The 20,335-nt window shown below is 42.8% G+C and overlaps 1 long non-coding RNA gene across 2 annotated transcripts; it reads right to left on the bottom strand.

The window, feature by feature from the left end:
* Positions 1-1,233: 1,233 nt before the first annotated feature.
* LOC143974166 (uncharacterized) lies at positions 1,234-19,867 on the bottom strand. 2 transcript variants are annotated; one of them, XR_013272179.1, is made up of 17 exons: positions 19,790-19,867; positions 19,553-19,672; positions 18,547-18,631; positions 18,310-18,429; positions 17,271-17,355; positions 17,034-17,153; positions 15,996-16,080; positions 15,759-15,878; positions 12,271-12,355; positions 11,051-11,170; positions 10,119-10,203; positions 9,882-10,001; positions 8,955-9,039; positions 8,718-8,837; positions 5,478-6,065; positions 4,476-4,982; positions 1,234-3,532 (listed from the first exon to the last, which is right to left on the bottom strand). It is a non-coding gene; the product is annotated as an uncharacterized LOC143974166 (long non-coding RNA). The 2 variants fall into 2 exon arrangements; XR_013272180.1 differs by lacking the exon at positions 5,478-6,065.
* Positions 19,868-20,335: the final 468 nt, after the last annotated feature.

The raw sequence follows: 20,335 nt of genomic DNA, 5'->3' as shown, positions 1-20,335 counted from the left end.
GACCGGATCCGCTAACTTTGTTGTACTTTATTTACAGTGGGGAGAAAAAAAAATTTCCTTTTTTTCACCTGTTTTTTTTTTTAAATAAAAAAAAAAAAATATTCTTCCATCAATTATTGGCTCCCCTGAAGAAGCCTCGGTGCAGGCGAAACATGTCGGGATTTTTCATCTGAATAGCCAAGAAATTTGTCATTTCAATTAACTGATGGATTGTGAATACTGTCTGTATAGACATCAATATCTGTAGTTTCAAAATTTTGAACTTACTGTACTCCTTATGCTGTTTTTAGTATATTTAATAAAATATTCTTTTTTACAAATATATCATTTCTCTCACTACTATTAGCACCGCAACAGTCCCATTTACCTCTCTGTCCTCTTTTCCATATTTAAAACTATGTCCCTTTTTCATACACAGGAAGACATCAGCCAGGAGGAGGGTGTGGAATGCAGCAGCCAGGAGGTGGCTGTGGAAAGTGGCAGCCAGGAGGAGGCAGGGGTAAGCGGCAGCCAAGCGGTGGGTGGGCGGAGGAGCCTGACTGAATCACAGGTCCCTCCCCTCCGCCTTCCACACAAAAGGGCCAGAAAGGGGAGGAATGTGGAGGAGTCGGCTCTGAAGATCATCGGGGAGGCTTCAGCAGCCCTCAAAGCCACCCCCACATATCAAGAGGCCTTTGCCACCTTGGCTGCCTGCAAACTCCAGCAAATGGAGGAGGGGCAACAGATCTTGTGTGAGGAGCTCATCATCCACACCCTCAACAAGGGGCTGTTGGGCCAAATCACACAAGCAACACACTTGTGTGATTTGGACCATGCCCCTCCTCCTCCTCCTCCTTCTGCCACACCTCCAGCACCACAGCCACAGCCTGGAAAGAAGTGTGGAAGGAAGACCAGAGAGTGATAAGCTGGGTTCAGTCTGGTCTGACAGAAGATGCAGCCTCTTGTATGACCACAGCCTGGGGACATAGATGTCATCTGCTGCTGTTCCGGGTTTCTTGGACTTCAGGACCAGACTGCTCTCCCTCAGATATGTACTCCTCAGGCCACCAATTTTTGCGTTTAACTAGTTGATGTGTGCCCTGGGGGCCAAAGGCTTCGCTAATCTCCCCAGTTTCTCCAGTGCTGCCTCCCTCTTTATTTGTTACTGACACCTAAATAAAGGTTTCTTTTGGTCAAAGAAATACTTGCCTATGTGTTTTACTTCAAAAAGGACAGTTTATTTGTGAGTAGGCAGGTACATTTAAAAAATACAAAGTCAAATTAATAACAAGGGGCACCAACACCAAACAACCTCCTCGAGATTAAAAAATAAAACAATAAAATAAAAAGATAATAATGGTGTTGTGGTGAGTTGACACACAAAACACACCAAACAAAAATACAAAGATGAGCAAACTGTCAAAAAAGGAGATCTTGATTAAAAATACCAACCACAAAATTTAAAAACAAAAAACAACAAAATGATTGGGGAGATGTGACGAATTAAAATATTGTATTCATGAAATGAGGAATAAAGAAATAAGTTTTGGAGAAGTGTGTGTGAATATGAGCAGCAAAACAACTTCATTCTTGTAGCATTATAAAGAAAAAGAGAATGCGCTGCATTAAAGAATTTTTAACATTGCAGCGTGACGAATGTGCTATATCGATTACGAGCGGTAGTTTTACCTGACTGAGCGCTTCCGTCTCAGAATTTTATTGTGAGCATGCGCGGCACCTTGTCCGTCGGACTAGGCTACACACAACCGGAACTGACGCGTCGGATCATGTTGTCGGAAAGTTTTATAGCCAAGCTCTCAAACTTGGTCCGTCGGATATTCCGATGGAAATAGTCCGATGGAGCCCACACACTGTCGGATTATCCGACAACACGGTCCGATCGGACATTGTCCATCGGAATATCCGACCATGTGTACAAGGGCTAAGTGTATTTTAACAGTCACCCAGGTCTTACCAAGACATTGGTTCCCCAGAAAAGGTCCCCTAATGCCCTTGGAGTGGCAGGGGTACACATTACAACTGGATCAGGCCAAACATCAGATGAAAATCTGCCCTCACCTAGAACACCTCTACTATTGGAGCTGTAAGTGTAAGTGTATTTTAACAGTCGCCCAGGTCTTTCCAAGACATTGGTTCCCCAGCAAAGGTCCCCTAACACCCTTGGAATCGCAGAGGCACACATTACATTTGGATCAGGACAAAATTCAGATGGAAATCTGCCCTTACCCAGAACACCTCTACTACTGGAGCTGTAAATAAAAAGGAGATGTCTGGACCACCAGGCTTTGACACAACCTAAGCAAATGGCTCATGAAATTTGTCTAAAGAAACCTTAGACCAAACGGGTAACCCATGCCAGGCATGCAACAAGCATGGAGAAGCAGAGGTATTAGAACTCTGGAGCTGGTGATATCTTGACCCTAGTACCAGAGACTAACTGGGCAGCAGGCACAAAACTAGCAGAAGCAGGCTGGGCAGCAGGTGGTATATAAGCAACATCAGGCTTGTCAGCAGATAAAGGATCAGTGGCATATGGCTGGGCAACAGGTGAAATACCAATGGATTCAAGCTGGATAGCAAGTAAAGGATTAGTAGTAAGAGTTGACAGTAGGTAGAGAATCAGTGGCATCAGACTGGATAGCTGGTGGCATATCAGGCTGGTCAGTGGATAAAGGATCAGTGGAATCTGTCTGGGCAGCAGGTGAAGTACCAATGGAGTCAAGCTAGATAGAGGGTAAATGATTAGTAGTGTCAGCCTAAACAGTAGGTAGAAGATCAGTGGCATCAGATTTGATAGCTGGTGGCGTATCCATGAAGTCAGGTTGGTCAGCGGGTAATGATCAGTGGAATCTGGCTGGGCAGCAGGTGAAGTACCAATGGATTCAAGCTGGATAGCAAGTAAAGGATTAGTCGTCAGAGTGGACAGTAGGTAGAGGATCAGTGGCATCAGACTAGTCAGTGGGTAAAGGATCAGTGGAATCTGTTTGGGCAGCAGGTGAAGTACCAATGGGGTCAAGCTAGATAGCAGCTAAAGGATTAGTAGTGTCTCTATGTGCTGGGGAGAGAGGGAGGAAAGGAGGCTCTGTGCACTTCACATTCTTTCTCCCACCATCCCTCTCTCTTTCATTTCTTTCTTTCTTTCTTTCTTTCTTTCTTTCTTTCTTTCTTTCTTTCCTTCCATCTTTCTTCCCTGCTTTCTTTCTTTCCTTCCTCCTTCTTTTCTTCCTTTCTTTATTTCTTTCTTTCCTTTTTTCCATTATTCTTTCTTTCTCCATCCATCCTCTTTTATTTCTCTCTTTTTGTGACAGCCCTCCAGAATAAGTGGGATCTGTGAGAGCAGCTTCCCTGCACAGCTCTGCAGAAGTAGAAATGCCTTTTAGGTGAACACAATAGAGGAAGTGCTGGTGTACCATTCAAGTGCTCACCAACCAGATGGTGGTTAAAAATGCAGAGTAGTTTTAGACTTGAACTTGATTCTTCTTTTCGTTTGTTTTTTGCTTGGTCCATTCATTAAGTATCAGCATTTCATGTCCTATAAAAAAGAAGAGAAAATGAGTTCTGATCCACTTATCTTAAAATTTCCAACCAGCCGCCGTCATTATACAGCGGCAGGTCGGCACGATCACGCGAGCCGTCATAGTTGTATGTCGGCTCCTTTAAGTGGGATAGCAAGTGCCCTGCACTCCAGGGGTGCCGATGCTCGCGGCTGGCAGTAGCTATGACTGCCAGCCACGCGCGATCGCGGGCATGAAAGGCAGGACAGGGACTCGTGTGTGTAAACATACAAATTCCTGTTCTGTGAGGAGAGAAGAGACAGATTGTGAGTTCCCAATAGCTAGGAACCACGATCTGTCATCTCCTATAGTCAGTCCCCTCCTCCTACAGTTAGAACATACAGTCAGGGAACATAATTAACCCATTCATCGTCCCCTAGTGTTAACCCCTTCCCTGCCAGTGACATTTACACTGTAATCAGTGCATTTTTATAGCACTAAACGCTGTATTGTCAATGGTTTTAAAAATGTGTCAAAAGTGTCTGATGTGCCTGCCATAATGTTGCAGTCCTGATAAAAATCACAGCTCGCCGCCATTACTAGTAAAAAAATAAAAAATAATAAAAAATGCCATAAATCTAATCTAAAAATCTAAAAATTACTAGTTAAACCCACAAGTGCTTTTTTACCACTACTATTCTTTTATATTGGCCTTTGGAATTTACAGCAAATTATAAAGTGGGTGAAAGGTTTAGCACTGAGAAATACTTTTTGAAAGATAAATAGTGCATTTTATATACAACTAAATAGATCGGACCAAAATGAGGAGGAAAGAGGGACAGAGGGACTTTTTTCCAAATCAGGGACAGTACGTTGAAATCAGGGACAGTACGTTGAAATCAGGGACAGTTGGGAGCTATGTTATGGTATGGAATATACTTGTAGTGTATTCAAAAAATGAGAGTCGGGGACTATACTCACTTTAGAAGACATTCCATGCCAAGAACATTTCTTCCTACTGCTGCATTGATGGGCGACGTCGTTGGTCCTCTTTAGTCTGTAAAACCTGGGACTTTTGGTAGCAGCCTCCACTGGTGTGGGGATCTGACTTGTAGCCGCACCTGTTCCCTGGGAGGACTGGTCAGATGTGTTTACTTCTGTTGTGGTGGAAGTCTGAGTGGCAGCCGCCAATGGTGCAGGAAACGAACTTGCAGCTGCCACTGGTGCAGGAAACGAACTTGCAGCTGCTACTGGTGCGGGACACGAACTTGCAGCTGCCACTGGTGCGGGAAACGAACTCGCAGCCGACACTGGTGCTGGAAACGGACTCGCAGCCAACACTGGTGCAGGACACGAACTCGCAGCCAACACTAGTGTGGGAAACAAATTTGCAGCCGACACTGGTGCAGAAAACAAACTTGCAGCCGCCACTGGTTCGGGGACTTGTCTCCTGCTTGCTGCCATGATGTTGTCTTCACATCTCAGTTCCTATAAAAAGAGGTAAAAATTTGTTCTCTTACACATATATTAAAAGGTGTGTATTGTGATCACTAAAATTGTTGTTATTTTCAGCATAACGCAAGGTCCATTTCTTTATTTTGCCCCCCCCATAATACTGCAATATAAAAAAAGCAGGGAAGAAGTTATTAAAGGAATTGTAAAGTCAGAATGTTTTTTTGAAAAAAAATAACTTTTGTGTGTAGCCGCCTCCCTCAGCCCCTCCCCCCAATACTTACCTGTCTCAGCTGTAGACACATGTGCGGTTCATTTCGTTCCAAAATAAAATTCGGACAAATTTTCGTTATTCAGAAATTTGAATGTAGCCGAATTTCTGAATTAGAAAAGTGCAGAAGAAAGAGGGACAGAAGGACTTTCTTCCAAATCAGGGACAGTCCCTTAAAATCAGGGACAGTTGTGAGCTATGTTATGTCATGGAATATACTTCTAGTTACTGAAAAAATGAAAGTTGGGGACTATACTCACTGTAGACATTCCATGAGATCGCTTTATCCTTTTTCTGCATGGATGGTCAGCGTCGTTGGGTCTCTTTTTTCCCTCGTCCCTGGGAGGACAGATCACATATGTGTGCAGGTAAAGAACTCGCAGCCGCCACTGGTGCCGGTGTCTTGTCATATAACGTCCTCCATTCGATAGTGTCCGCTGCATACTGCGCATGCGCAGTACACAGCAACACAGATTCCGAAAATTGCCGAGGTTGAACGGCGCCTGCGCCGTGAGTCCATGTTCTAGCCCCATCATCCAAGTGGACATAGAGCAGGAATAAAAAAGAGCCGAGCGCAGCGAGGCCGAGCCCGAAGCGTGGCGAGCGAAGCTCGTCCGCGAGGGGCCCTCTAATATTCACAACCCTATGTCCGCTTGGATGGTGGGGCTACCACCTCCACTCACGGCGCAGGCGCCGTTCAGCTTCGGAGATTTTCCAAAGCTTCGTCTGCTCCGTACTGCGCATGCGCAGTACGGGGCGGACACTTCTTGATGGCCGGACACTATACGGCAGAACACCGGGACTTGTCTCCTGCTTGCTGCCATCGTGTAGACTTCACATCTCACTTCCTATAAAAAGAGGTAAAAATTAGTTCTCTTCCATATATCTTAAAAGGTGTGTGTATTGTGATCACTAAAATTGTTATTTTCAGCATAACGCAAGGTCCATTTAGTTATTTTGCTCCCCCTCCCCCACAATGCTGCAATATAAAAAAAAGCAGGGGAGAAGTTATTAAAAGAGTTGTAAAGTCAGAAGGTTTTTTTTTTTATCTTGATGCATTCTATGCATTAAGATAAAAACAAAACCTTCTGTGTGTAGCAGCCCCCTCAGCCCCCCAATACTTACCTGAGCCCATCTTTATCCAGCAATGTTGCAGGAGTGTCCATCCGAAATAAAGAAAACTTTTTGAATATTTTTTTAGTTTGAATAGTTTTCCAATTTCCAAAGAGAATAAAATAGAATAGAAAATACATAAGGCATACAATAGAAAAAAGAATTTTTTTTTTTTCTATTCTATTACTTTTTGAATTTGAATAGTTTTGTAAATTCGAAAATCGTTTTGAAAATGAATAAACAAAATAAATTCCGAAAACAAATGACATGAATGAAACGCATTGAACTAAACAAATTTATGTAAATAACGAATCAAAGCAAAATCAATTTTTTCATTCTGCACATGTCTTCCCAGCTGCTCAGGACTCCCCTCCTCATTGGCTAAGACAGCAGCATGGCGTGATTGGCTCCCATTGCTGTCAGTCAAATTCAATCAGCCAATCAGGAGAGAGAGGGGGGGGGCGTGGCCAGGTCACGGCTCTGTGTCTGAATGGACACAGGGAGCTGAGGCTTAGCTCGGGTGCCACATAGCAAGCTGCTTGCTGTGAGGGCACTCAACAGGAGGGAGGGGCCAGGTTCACAGAAAAGTGACCCGAGAAGAGGAGGATTCAGGCCACTCTATGCAAAACCAACTGCACAGCGCAGGTAATTATAACGTTTGTTTTTTGTTTTTTTTTAAAGGAGACTTTACAATGACTTTATCTATACTTACCTTAGACCCCATACACATTATTAGATTTTCTGCAGATTTTTGCTTTCAGATTTACCAAAACCATATAGTGCAAGGGCCTGTCGGATTGCATACAAATTGAAACTCTTAAGGTTTGACCTCATATTATATGGTTTTGCTAAATCTGAAAACAAAAATCTGCAGAAAATCTAATAGTGTGTATGGGGTCAAACTCCCGACTTCCATGTGGGGCCTAGGTACAGTTCCCCTGGCGAGATCCTAGGGAGTACCGAGTAACCAAATCTCATGAGAAAACTCTCCTGCGCTGAGCTGGAGGAGCTTCTTGTGACATTTTGTATCTTCAGCATTCTCTGGAATATTGCCAGAAGGAGCGTAACGTCATCCCCCGCAGTTTACTTTTTTCCCATATAGGTTTTACAATAAATTGCAGTGTTGTATGAATCTATAGAATAAGAGACAGAGACTATACTAACTTCCAACGACTTTCTGGCATATTGGGGCACTGCGGAGATACATCAATATATGTGTTCTCCCGTGTATGTGTGATGGTGAGATCTCTATGTATTCTCCTGTGTATGTGTGATGGTGAGATCTCTACATGTTCTCCTGTGTATGTGTGATGGTGAGATCTCTACGTGTTCTCCTGTGTATGTGTGATGGTGAGATCTCTACGTGTTCTCCTGTGTATGTGTGATGGTGAGATCTCTACGTGTTCTCCTGTGTATGTGTGATGGTGAGATCTCTGTGTTCTCCTGTGTATGTGTGATGGTGAGATCTCTACATGTTCTCCTGTGTATGTGTGATGGTTAGATCTCTATGTGTTCTCCTGTGTATGTGTGATTGTGAGATCCCGTACGTGTTCTCCTGTGTATGTGTGATGGTGAGATCTCTATGTGTTCTCCTGTGTATGTGTGATGGTGAGATTTCTATGTATTCTCCTGTGTATGTGTGATGGTGAGATCTCTATGTGTTCTCCTGTGTATGTGTGATGGTGAGATTTCTATGTATTCTCCTGTGTATGTGTGATGGTGAGATCTCTACATGTTCTCCTGTGTATGTGTGATTGTGAGATCTCTACCTGTTCTCCTGTGTATGTGTGATTGTGAGATCTCTACCTGTTCTCCTGTGTATGTGTGATTGTGAGATCTCTACCTGTTCTCCTGTGTATGTGTGATTGTGAGATCTCTACATGTTCTCCTGTGTATGTGTGATGGTGAGATCTCTACATGTTCTCCTGTGTATGTGTGATGGTGAGATCTCTATGTGTTCTCCTGTGTATGTGTGATGGTGAGATTTCTATGTATTCTCCTGTGTATGTGTGATGGTGAGATCTCTACATGTTCTCCTGTGTATGTGTGATTGTGAGATCTCTACCTGTTCTCCTGTGTATGTGTGATTGTGAGATCTCTACCTGTTCTCCTGTGTATGTGTGATTGTGAGATCTCTACCTGTTCTCCTGTGTATGTGTGATTGTGAGATCTCTACATGTTCTCCTGTGTATGTGTGATGGTGAGATCTCTACATGTTCTCCTGTGTATGTGTGATGGTGAGATCTCTATGTGTTCTCCTGTGTATGTGTGATTGTGAGATCTCTACATGTTCTCCTTTGTATTTGTGATGGTGAGATCGTTATGTGTTCCCCCAACTACATACTTTTTATATACGATACTTGTATTTATAATTGGCTTGTACTTACCTCAAATGGTATTAGTGTCCCAAAGATCTTCCCTTGGGCCACCTGTGCCGGGATCTGTCCTGGCACAACTAGGCCTCTCCTCTGGAAGAGTATTTGTGATCTAGCTCTTGACTGATTAATCTGCAGAAAAGAAAAAAATAACAAGAAATGTAGAGCGAGACATGGCAGGTGAACAAATTTCTTAGAAAGTCAATGCCTGACAGGTTTTTTTTTCTCTGCTGAGACACTAACACTTACCATATGGAGTGGTCCTCGATCTCATCTTGTTACGCTGACGCTTGGTGTCAGGACCTGCGGTGTTATGGCGGGGTCCCTCAGAGGGCTGAAACAAAGAAAAAATAACATCAGAGAGGGAGTCCTCTAAGTGTTATCCTATGTATGTGTGATGATGAGATCTCTACATGTTCTCCTGTGTATGTGTGATGGTGAGATCTCTATGTGTTCTCCTGTGTATGTGTGATGGTGAGATCTCTACGTGTTCTCCTGTGTATATGTGATAGTAAGATCTCTACGTGTTCTCCTGTGTATGTGTGATGGTGAGATCTCTGTGTTCTCATGTGTATGTGATGTGATGGTGAGATCTCTACATGTTCTCCTGTGTATGTGTGATGGTGAGATCTCTATGTGTTCTCCTGTATATGTGTGATTGTGAGATCTCTACGTGTTCTCCTGTGTATGTGTGATGGTGAGATTTCTATGTGTTCTCCTGTATATGTGTGTGAGATCTCTACGTGTTCTCCTGTGTATGTGTGATGGTGAGATCTTTACGTGTTCTCCTGTGTATGTGTGATGGTGAGATTTATATGTGTTCTCCTGTGTATGTGTGATGGTTAGATCTCTACGTGTTCTCCTGTGTATGTGTGATGGTTAGATCTCTACGTGTTCTCCTGTGTATGTGTGATGGTGAGATCTCTACCTGTTCTCCTGTGTATGTGTGATTGTGAGATCTCTACATGTTCTCCTGTGTATGTGTGATGGTGAGATCTCTACATGTTCTCCTGTGTATATGTGATGGTGAGATCTCTATGTGTTCTTCTGTGTATGTGTGATAGTGAGATCTCTACATGTTCTCCTTTGTATTTGTGATGGTGAGATCGTTATGTGTTCCCCCAACTACATACTTTTTATATACGATACTTGTATTTATAATTGGCTTGTACTTACCTCAAATGGTATTAGTGTCCCAAAGATCTTCCCTTGGGCCACCTGTGCCGGGATCTGTCCTGGTACAACTAGGCCTCTCCTCTGGAAGAGTATTTGTGATCTAGCTCTTGACTGATTAATCTGCAGAAAAGAAAAAAATAACAAGAAATGTAGAGCGAGACATGGCTGGTGAACAAATTTCTTAGAAAGTCAATGCCTGACAGTTTTTTTTTTCTCTGCTGAGACACTAACACTTACCATATGGAGTGGTCCTCGATCTCATCTTGTTACGCTGACGCTTGGTGTCAGGACCTGCGGTGTTATGGCGGGGTCCCTCAGAGGGCTGAAACAAAGAAAAAGATAACATCAGAGAGGGAGTCCTCTAAGTGTTATCCTATGTATGTGTGATGATGAGATCTCTACATGTTCTCCTGTGTATGTGTGATGGTGAGATCTCTACATGTTCTCCTGTGTATGTGTGATGGTGAGATCTCTATGTGTTCTCCTGTGTATGTGTGATGGTGAGATCTCTGTGTTCTCATGTGTATGTGGTGTGATGGTGAGATCTCTACATGTTCTCCTGTGTATGTGTGATGGTGAGATCTCTATGTGTTCTCCTGTGTATGTGTGATTGTGAGATCTCTACGTGTTCTCCTGTGTATGTGTGATGGTGAGATTTCTATGTGTTCTCCTGTGTATGTGTGATGGTGAGATCTCTATGTGTTCTCCTGTGTATGTGTGATGGTGAGATCTCTATGTGTTCTCCTGTGTATGTGTGATGGTTAGATCTCTACGTGTTCTCCTGTGTATGTGTGATGGTGAGATCTCTATGTGTTCTCCTGTGTATGTGTGATGGTTAGATCTCTACGTGTTCTCCTGTGTATGTGTGATGGTTAGATCTCTATGTGTTCTCCTGTGTATGTGTGATTGTGAGATCTCTACCTGTTCTCCTGTGTATGTGTGATTGTGAGATCTCTACATGTTCTCCTGTGTATGTGTGATGGTGAGATCTCTACATGTTCTCCTGTGTATGTGTGATGGTGAGATCTCTATGTGTTCTCCTGTGTATGTGTGATTGTGAGATCTCTACATGTTCACCTTTGTATTTGTGATGGTGAGATCGTTATGTGTTCCCCCAACTACATACTTTTTATATACGATACTTGTATTTATAATTGGCTTGTACTTACCTCAAATGGTATTAGTGTCCCAAAGATCTTCCCTTGGGCCACCTGTGCCGGGATCTGTCCTGGTACAACTAGGCCTCTCCTCTGGAAGAGTATTTGTGATCTAGCTCTTGACTGATTAATCTGCATAAAAGAAAAAAATAACAAGAAATGTAGAGCGAGACATGGCAGGTGAACAAATGTCTTAGAAAGTCAATGCCTGACAGTTTTTTTTTTCTCTGCTGAGACACTAACACTTACCATATGGAGTGGTCCTCGATCTCATCTTGTTACGCTGACGCTTGGTGTCAGGACCTGCGGTGTTATGGCGGGGGTCCCTCAGAGGGCTGAAACAAAGAAAAAATAACATCAGAGAGGGAGTCCTCTAAGTGTTATCCTATGTATGTGTGATGATGAGATCTCTACATGTTCTCCTGTGTATGTGTGATGGTGAGATTTCTATGTGTTCTCCTGTATATGTGTGATTGTGAGATCTCTACGTGTTCTCCTGTGTATGTGTGATGGTGAGATCTCTATGTGTTCTCCTGTGTATGTGTGATGGTGAGATTTATATGTGTTCTCCTGTGTATGTGTGATGGTGAGATCTCTACGTGTTCTCCTGTGTATGTGTGATGGTGAGATCTCTATGTGTTCTCCTGTGTATGTGTGATGGTGAGATTTCTATGTGTTCTCCTGTGTATGTGTGATGGTTAGATCTCTATGTGTTCTCCTGTGTATGTGTGATTGTGAGATCTCTACCTGTTCTCCTGTGTATGTGTGATTGTGAGATCTCTACATGTTCTCCTGTGTATGTGTAATGGTGAGATCTCTACATGTTCTCCTGTGTATGTGTGATGGTGAGATCTCTATGTGTTCTTCTGTGTATGTGTGATTGTGAGATCTCTACATGTTCTCCTTTGTATTTGTGATGGTGAGATCGTTATGTGTTCCTCCAACTACATACTTTTTATATACGATACTTGTATTTATAATTGGCTTGTACTTACCTCAAATGGTATTAGTGTCCCAAAGATCTTCCCTTGGGCCACCTGTGCCGGGATCTGTCCTGGTACAACTAGGCCTCTCCTCTGGAAGAGTATTTGTGACCTAGCTCTTGACTGATTAATCTGCATAAAAGAAAAAAATAACAATAAATGTAGAGCGAGACATGGCAGGTGAACAAATTTCTTAGAAAGTCAATGCCTGGCAGTTTTTTTTTTCTCTGCTGAGACACTAACACTTACCATATGGAGTGGTCCTCGATCTCATCTTGTTACGCTGACGCTTGGTGTCAGGACCTGCGGTGTTATGGCGGGGTCCCTCAGAGGGCTGAAACAAAGAAAAAATAACATCAGAGAGGGAGTCCTCTAAGTGTTATCCTATGTATGTGTGATGATGAGATCTCTACATGTTCTCCTGTGTATGTGTGATGGTGAGATTTCTATGTGTTCTCCTGTATATGTGTGATTGTGAGATCTCTACGTGTTCTCCTGTGTATGTGTGATGGTGAGATCTCTACGTGTTCTCCTGTGTATGTGTGATGGTGAGATTTATATGTGTTCTCCTGTGTATGTGTGATGGTGAGATCTCTACGTGTTCTCCTGTGTATGTGTGATGGTGAGATCTCTATGTGTTCTCCTGTGTATGTGTGATGGTGAGATATCTACATGTTCTCCTGTGTATTTGTGATGGTGAGATCTCTGTGTTCTCCTGTGTATTTGTGATTGTGCGATCTCTGTGTTCTCCTGTATATGTGTGATGGTGTGATCTCTATGTGTTCCCCCACCTACATACTTTTTATATAAGAAACTTGTATTTATAATTGGATTGTACTTACCTCAAACGGTATCGGTGTCCCAAAGATCTTCCCTTGGGCTACTGGCGTAGCATCCCCAACCTGTGCCAGGACCCGTCATGGGACAACTAGACCTCTCCTCTGGAAGAGTATTTGTGATCTAGCTCTTGATTGATAATCTCCGATGGTATGACAGGGTCCCGCCAGTTTCCGATAGAGAGTCCTTCTGATTACTGTAGTGGTGTCAGGACCTGCAATGGTATGGCAGGGTCCCTCAGAGGGCTGATGGAACGTCCCTCTGGTCACTGGAGTGGTGTTAGGACCTGCGATGGTATGGCAGGGTCCCTCAGAGGGCTGATGGAACGTCCTTCTGGTCACTGGAGTGGTGTCAGGACCTGCAATGGTATGGCAGGGTCCCTCAGAGGACTCATGGAAAGTCCCTCCGGTTATTAGAGTGGTGTCGGGACCTTCGATGGTATGGCAGGGTCCCTCAGAGGGCTTATGGAAAGTCCCTCTAGGCACTGAAACAGTGTCAGGACCTGCGATGGTATGGCAGGGTCCTTCAGAGGGCTGATGGAAAGTCCCTCTGGTCACTGGAATGGTGTCAGGACCTGCAATGGTATGGCAGGGTCCCTCAGAGGGCTGATGGAAAGTCCCTCCTGTTACTAGATTGGTGTTGGGACCTGTGATGGTATAGCAGGGTCCCTGGGAGGACTAATAAAAAGTTTCTCCAGTTATTGGAGTGTTTTAGGGACCTGCAATGGTATTGCAGGGTCCCTGGGAGGACTGATAGAAAGTCTCTCCATTTACAACACTGGTATAGGGACCTGCGTGATATAGCAGGGTCCCTGGGAGGGCTGAATGAAAGTCCCTCCAGTTATGGGAATGGTGTAAGGACCTGCGGTGGTATAGTAGGGTCCATCGGAGGAATGATAGAAAGTCTCTCCGTTTACAATAGTGGTATAGGGACCTGGCATTGTTTAGCAAGGTCCCTCTGAGGGCTGATGGTAAGTCCCTCCTGTTACTGGAAAAGAGTAGGGACCTGCGGTGGTATAGCAGGGTCCCTGGGAGGACTGATGGAAACTCCCTCCAGTTACTGAAGGGGTGTAACTATTCATCTTCCAGACACAGCCAAATGTTGTGCTTATCGCTAAACCATCGCACAAAAGCTCAGAAATCTTCAGGAAAGAAGAAAGAAAAAATTATGATAAATATGGAGGGAGACATGGGGGGACACAAATTCTTCATAAATCATATTGAAAATTAAACAGAATTTTGGAGAGGAATCTACCGTCGTACTGCCTCATACTGTATAAGCCGCTGCCCTCTGCTGGATTTAATTTTTTGCTAGACGGTCATATGATGTCTTGTTTTTTTTAAAACTTTATTCAACATACTGTATGCTATGTAATGAACATGTAATGTTATGCAATGGGTGCTTATGTTATGCAATGCTGAATGGTTGGTAAATAGGTGGATATCAGAATCATTTATATGGCACAGCCACGTCCTTGTTAATACCCATTGCCCTATGTAGTGCAATGACTTCTCTATATACATATTCTATATGGCTGGCTGCAATTTACTGGCTCATATTGTCTTTTTACTGCAGGACTCTAAATAAAGGCTTTATCATTTAAAAAAAAATGTAATCAGTAGTTTTTTTTTTTTAAATGGCAGTTATTTTTTGAAGTTGAGATTCGAAAATATTGGTCACATGACACCCAGCAGAGGGCAGCACTGCCTTATATGGACTCTGACCAGCTGACAAGTGATGTCATATGCTTTTTTATTTTGTCAAAAACTTTATGTAGTGTATGTTTAGTGACAAACATGTAAACCACATATCATGTTATGTAATGGGAGCTTATGTTATATATTAGTGATAAAATATAAAAATAAAAATATTTACAATATAAAATAAAATATTTTAAAAAATCAGACAGATATGGGAATAATTTCTAACCCACAGCTGTGTCCTTGTCCGTATAACACAATGACTTGTCTATGTACAAATTCTTTATGGCTGGCTGTACTGTCCTGATTCATACTATCTGTACTGTGTTCTCCTGTGTATGTGTGATGGTGAGATCTCTACGTGTTCTCCTGTGTATGTGTGATGGTGAGATCTCTGTGTTCTCCTGTGTATGTGTGATGGTGAGATCTCTACATGTTCTCCTGTGTATGTGTGATGGTGAGATCTCTATGTGTTCTCCTGTGTATGTGTGATTGTGAGATCCCGTACGTGTTCTCCTGTGTATGTGTGATGGTGAGATCTCTATGTGTTCTCCTGTGTATGTGTGATGGTGAGATTTCTATGTATTCTCCTGTGTATGTGTGATGGTGAGATCTCTATGTGTTCTCCTGTGTATGTGTGATGGTGAGATTTCTATGTATTCTCCTGTGTATGTGTGATGGTGAGATCTCTATGTGTTCTCCTGTGTATGTGTGATGGTGAGATTTCTATGTATTCTCCTGTGTATGTGTGATGGTGAGATCTCTACATGTTCTCCTGTGTATGTGTGATTGTGAGATCTCTACCTGTTCTCCTGTGTATGTGTGATTGTGAGATCTCTACCTGTTCTCCTGTGTATGTGTGATTGTGAGATCTCTACCTGTTCTCCTGTGTATGTGTGATTGTGAGATCTCTACATGTTCTCCTGTGTATGTGTGATGGTGAGATCTCTACATGTTCTCCTGTGTATGTGTGATGGTGAGATTTCTATGTGTTCTCCTGTGTATGTGTGATGGTGAGATCTCTATGTGTTCTCCTGTGTATGTGTGATGGTGAGATCTCTATGTGTTCTCCTGTGTATGTGTGATTGTGAGATCTCTACATGTTCTCCTTTGTATTTGTGATGGTGAGATCGTTATGTGTTCCCCCAACTACATAATTTTTATATACGATACTTGTATTTATAATTGGCTTGTACTTACCTCAAATGGTATTAGTGTCCCAAAGATCTTCCCTTGGGCCACCTGTGCCGGGATCTGTCCTGGCACAACTAGGCCTCTCCTCTGGAAGAGTATTTGTGATCTAGCTCTTGACTGATTAATCTGCAGAAAAGAAAAAAATAACAAGAAATGTAGAGCGAGACATGGCGGGTGAACAAATTTCTTAGAAAGTCAATGCCTGACAGGTTTTTTTTTCTCTGCTGAGACACTAACACTTACCATATGGAGTGGTCCTCGATCTCATCTTGTTACGCTGACGCTTGGTGTCAGGACCTGCGGTGTTATGGCGGGGTCCCTCAGAGGGCTGAAACAAAGAAAAAATAACATCAGAGAGGGAGTCCTCTAAGTGTTATCCTATGTATGTGTGATGATGAGATCTCTACATGTTCTCCTGTGTATGTGTGATGGTGAGATCTCTATGTGTTCTCCTGTGTATGTGTGATGGTGAGATCTCTACGTGTTCTCCTGTGTATGTGTGATAGTAAGATCTCTACGTGTTCTCCTGTGTATGTGTGATGGTGAGATCTCTGTGTTCTCATGTGTATGTGATGTGATGGTGAGATCTCTACATGTTCTCCTGTGTATGTGTGATGGTGAGATCTCTATGTGTTCTCCTGTATATGTGTGATTGTGAGATCTCTACGTGTTCTCCTGTGTATGTGTGATGGTGAGATTTCTATGTGTTCTCCTGTATATGTGTGTGAGATCTCTACGTGTTCTTCTGTGTATGTGTGATGGTGAGATCTTTACGTATTCTCCTGTGTATGTGTGATGGTGAGATTTATATGTGTTCTCCTGTGTATGTGTGATGGTGAGATCTCTACGTGTTCTCCTGTGTATGTGTGATGGTGAGATCTCTATGTGTTCTCCTGTGTATGTGTGATGGTGAGATTTCTATGTGTTCTCCTGTGTATGTGTGATGGTTAGATCTCTACGTGTTCTCCTGTGTATGTGTGATGGTGAGATCTCTATGTGTTCTCCTGTGTATGTGTGATTGTGAGATCTCTACCTGTTCTCCTGTGTATGTGTGATTGTGAGATCTCTACATGTTCTCCTGTGTATGTGTGATGGTGAGATCTCTACATGTTCTCCTGTGTATGTGTGATGGTGAGATCTCTATGTGTTCTTCTGTGTATGTGTGATAGTGAGATCTCTACATGTTCTCCTTTGTATTTGTGATGGTGAGATCGTTATGTGTTCCCCCAACTACATACTTTTTATATACGATACTTGTATTTATAATTGGCTTGTACTTACCTCAAATGGTATTAGTGTCCCAAAGATCTTCCCTTGGGCCACCTGTGCCGGGATCTGTCCTGGTACAACTAGGCCTCTCCTCTGGAACAGTATTTGTGATCTAGCTCTTGACTGATTAATCTGCAGAAAAGAAAAAAATAACAAGAAATGTAGAGCGAGACATGGCTGGTGAACAAATTTCTTAGAAAGTCAATGCCTGACAGTTTTTTTTTTCTCTGCTGAGACACTAACACTTACCATATGGAGTGGTCCTCGATCTCATCTTGTTACGCTGACGCTTGGTGTCAGGACCTGCGGTGTTATGGCGGGGTCCCTCAGAGGGCTGAAACAAAGAAAAAGATAACATCAGAGAGGGAGTCCTCTAAGTGTTATCCTATGTATGTGTGATGATGAGATCTCTACATGTTCTCCTGTGTATGTGTGATGGTGAGATCTCTATGTGTTCTCCTGTGTATGTGTGATGGTGAGATCTCTACGTGTTCTCCTGTGTATGTGTGATAGTAAGATCTCTACGTGTTCTCCTGTGTATGTGTGATGGTGAGATCTCTGTGTTCTCATGTGTATGTGATGTGATGGTGAGATCTCTACATGTTCTCCTGTGTATGTGTGATGGTGAGATCTCTATGTGTTCTCCTGTATATGTGTGATTGTGAGATCTCTACGTGTTCTCCTGTGTATGTGTGATGGTGAGATTTCTATGTGTTCTCCTGTATATGTGTGTGAGATCTCTACGTGTTCTTCTGTGTATGTGTGATGGTGAGATCTTTACGTATTCTCCTGTGTATGTGTGATGGTGAGATTTATATGTGTTCTCCTGTGTATGTGTGATGGTGAGATCTCTACGTGTTCTCCTGTGTATGTGTGATGGTGAGATCTCTATGTGTTCTCCTGTGTATGTGTGATGGTGAGATTTCTATGTGTTCTCCTGTGTATGTGTGATGGTTAGATCTCTACGTGTTCTCCTGTGTATGTGTGATGGTGAGATCTCTATGTGTTCTCCTGTGTATGTGTGATTGTGAGATCTCTACCTGTTCTCCTGTGTATGTGTGATTGTGAGATCTCTACATGTTCTCCTGTGTATGTGTGATGGTGAGATCTCTACATGTTCTCCTGTGTATGTGTGATGGTGAGATCTCTATGTGTTCTTCTGTGTATGTGTGATAGTGAGATCTCTACATGTTCTCCTTTGTATTTGTGATGGTGAGATCGTTATGTGTTCCCCCAACTACATACTTTTTATATACGATACTTGTATTTATAATTGGCTTGTACTTACCTCAAATGGTATTAGTGTCCCAAAGATCTTCCCTTGGGCCACCTGTGCCGGGATCTGTCCTGGTACAACTAGGCCTCTCCTCTGGAACAGTATTTGTGATCTAGCTCTTGACTGATTAATCTGCAGAAAAGAAAAAAATAACAAGAAATGTAGAGCGAGACATGGCTGGTGAACAAATTTCTTAGAAAGTCAATGCCTGACAGTTTTTTTTTTCTCTGCTGAGACACTAACACTTACCATATGGAGTGGTCCTCGATCTCATCTTGTTACGCTGACGCTTGGTGTCAGGACCTGCGGTGTTATGGCGGGGTCCCTCAGAGGGCTGAAACAAAGAAAAAGATAACATCAGAGAGGGAGTCCTCTAAGTGTTATCCTATGTATGTGTGATGATGAGATCTCTACATGTTCTCCTGTGTATGTGTGATGGTGAGATCTCGACATGTTCTCCTGTGTATGTGTGATGGTGAGATCTCTATGTGTTCTCCTGTGTATGTGTGATGGTGAGATCTCTGTGTTCTCATGTGTATGTGGTGTGATGGTGAGATCTCTACATGTTCTCCTGTGTATGTGTGATGGTGAGATCTCTATGTGTTCTCCTGTGTATGTGTGATTGTGAGATCTCTACGTGTTCTCCTGTGTATGTGTGATGGTGAGATTTCTATGTGTTCTCCTATGTATGTGTGATGGTTAGATCTCTATGTGTTCTCCTGTGTATGTGTGATGGTGAGATCTCTATGTGTTCTCTTGTGTATGTGTGATTGTGAGATCTCTACGTGTTCTCCTGTGTATGTGTGATGGTGAGATTTCTATGTGTTCTCCTGTGTATGTGTGATGGTTAGATCTCTATGTGTTCTCCTGTGTATGTGTGATGGTGAGATCTCTATGTGTTCTCCTGTGTATGTGTGATGGTGAGATTTCTATGTGTTCTCCTGTGTATGTGTGATGGTTAGATCCCTATGTGTTCTCCTGTGTATGTGTGATTGTGAGATCTCTACCTGTTCTCCTGTGTATGTGTGATTGTGAGATCTCTACATGTTCTCCTGTGTATGTGTGATGGTGAGATCTCTACATGTTCTCCTGTGTATGTGTGATGGTGAGATCTCTATGTGTTCTCCTGTGTATGTGTGATTGTGAGATCTCTACATGTTCTCCTTTGTATTTGTGATGGTGAGATCGTTATGTGTTCCCCCAACTACATACTTTTTATATACGATACTTGTATTTATAATTGGCTTGTACTTACCTCAAATGGTATTAGTGTCCCAAAGATCTTCCCTTGGGCCACCTGTGCCGGGATCTGTCCTGGTACAACTAGGCCTCTCCTCTGGAAGAGTATTTGTGATCTAGCTCTTGACTGATTAATCTGCATAAAAGAAAAAAATAACAAGAAATGTAGAGCGAGACATGGCAGGTGAACAAATGTCTTAGAAAGTCAATGCCTGACAGTTTTTTTTTTCTCTGCTGAGACACTAACACTTACCATATGGAGTGGTCCTCGATCTCATCTTGTTACGCTGACGCTTGGTGTCAGGACCTGCGGTGTTATGGCGGGGGTCCCTCAGAGGGCTGAAACAAAGAAAAAATAACATCAGAGAGGGAGTCCTCTAAGTGTTATCCTATGTATGTGTGATGATGAGATCTCTACATGTTCTCCTGTGTATGTGTGATGGTGAGATTTCTATGTGTTCTCCTGTATATGTGTGATTGTGAGATCTCTACGTGTTCTCCTGTGTATGTGTGATGGTGAGATCTCTATGTGTTCTCCTGTGTATGTGTGATGGTGAGATTTATATGTGTTCTCCTGTGTATGTGTGATGGTGAGATCTCTACGTGTTCTCCTGTGTATGTGTGATGGTGAGATCTCTATGTGTTCTCCTGTGTATGTGTGATGGTGAGATTTCTATGTGTTCTCCTGTGTATGTGTGATGGTTAGATCTCTATGTGTTCTCCTGTGTATGTGTGATTGTGAGATCTCTACCTGTTCTCCTGTGTATGTGTGATTGTGAGATCTCTACATGTTCTCCTG

The sequence above is a fragment of the Lithobates pipiens genome, unplaced genomic scaffold (assembly GCF_037356315.1).
Source record: "Lithobates pipiens isolate NorthernLeopardFrog02 unplaced genomic scaffold, aLitPip1_a1.2 Scaffold_1, whole genome shotgun sequence".
NCBI lineage: Eukaryota > Metazoa > Chordata > Amphibia > Anura > Ranidae > Lithobates > Lithobates pipiens.
The sequence above is the reverse complement of the archived record's forward strand: the minus strand, read 5'-3'. Positions and strand labels throughout refer to the sequence as shown.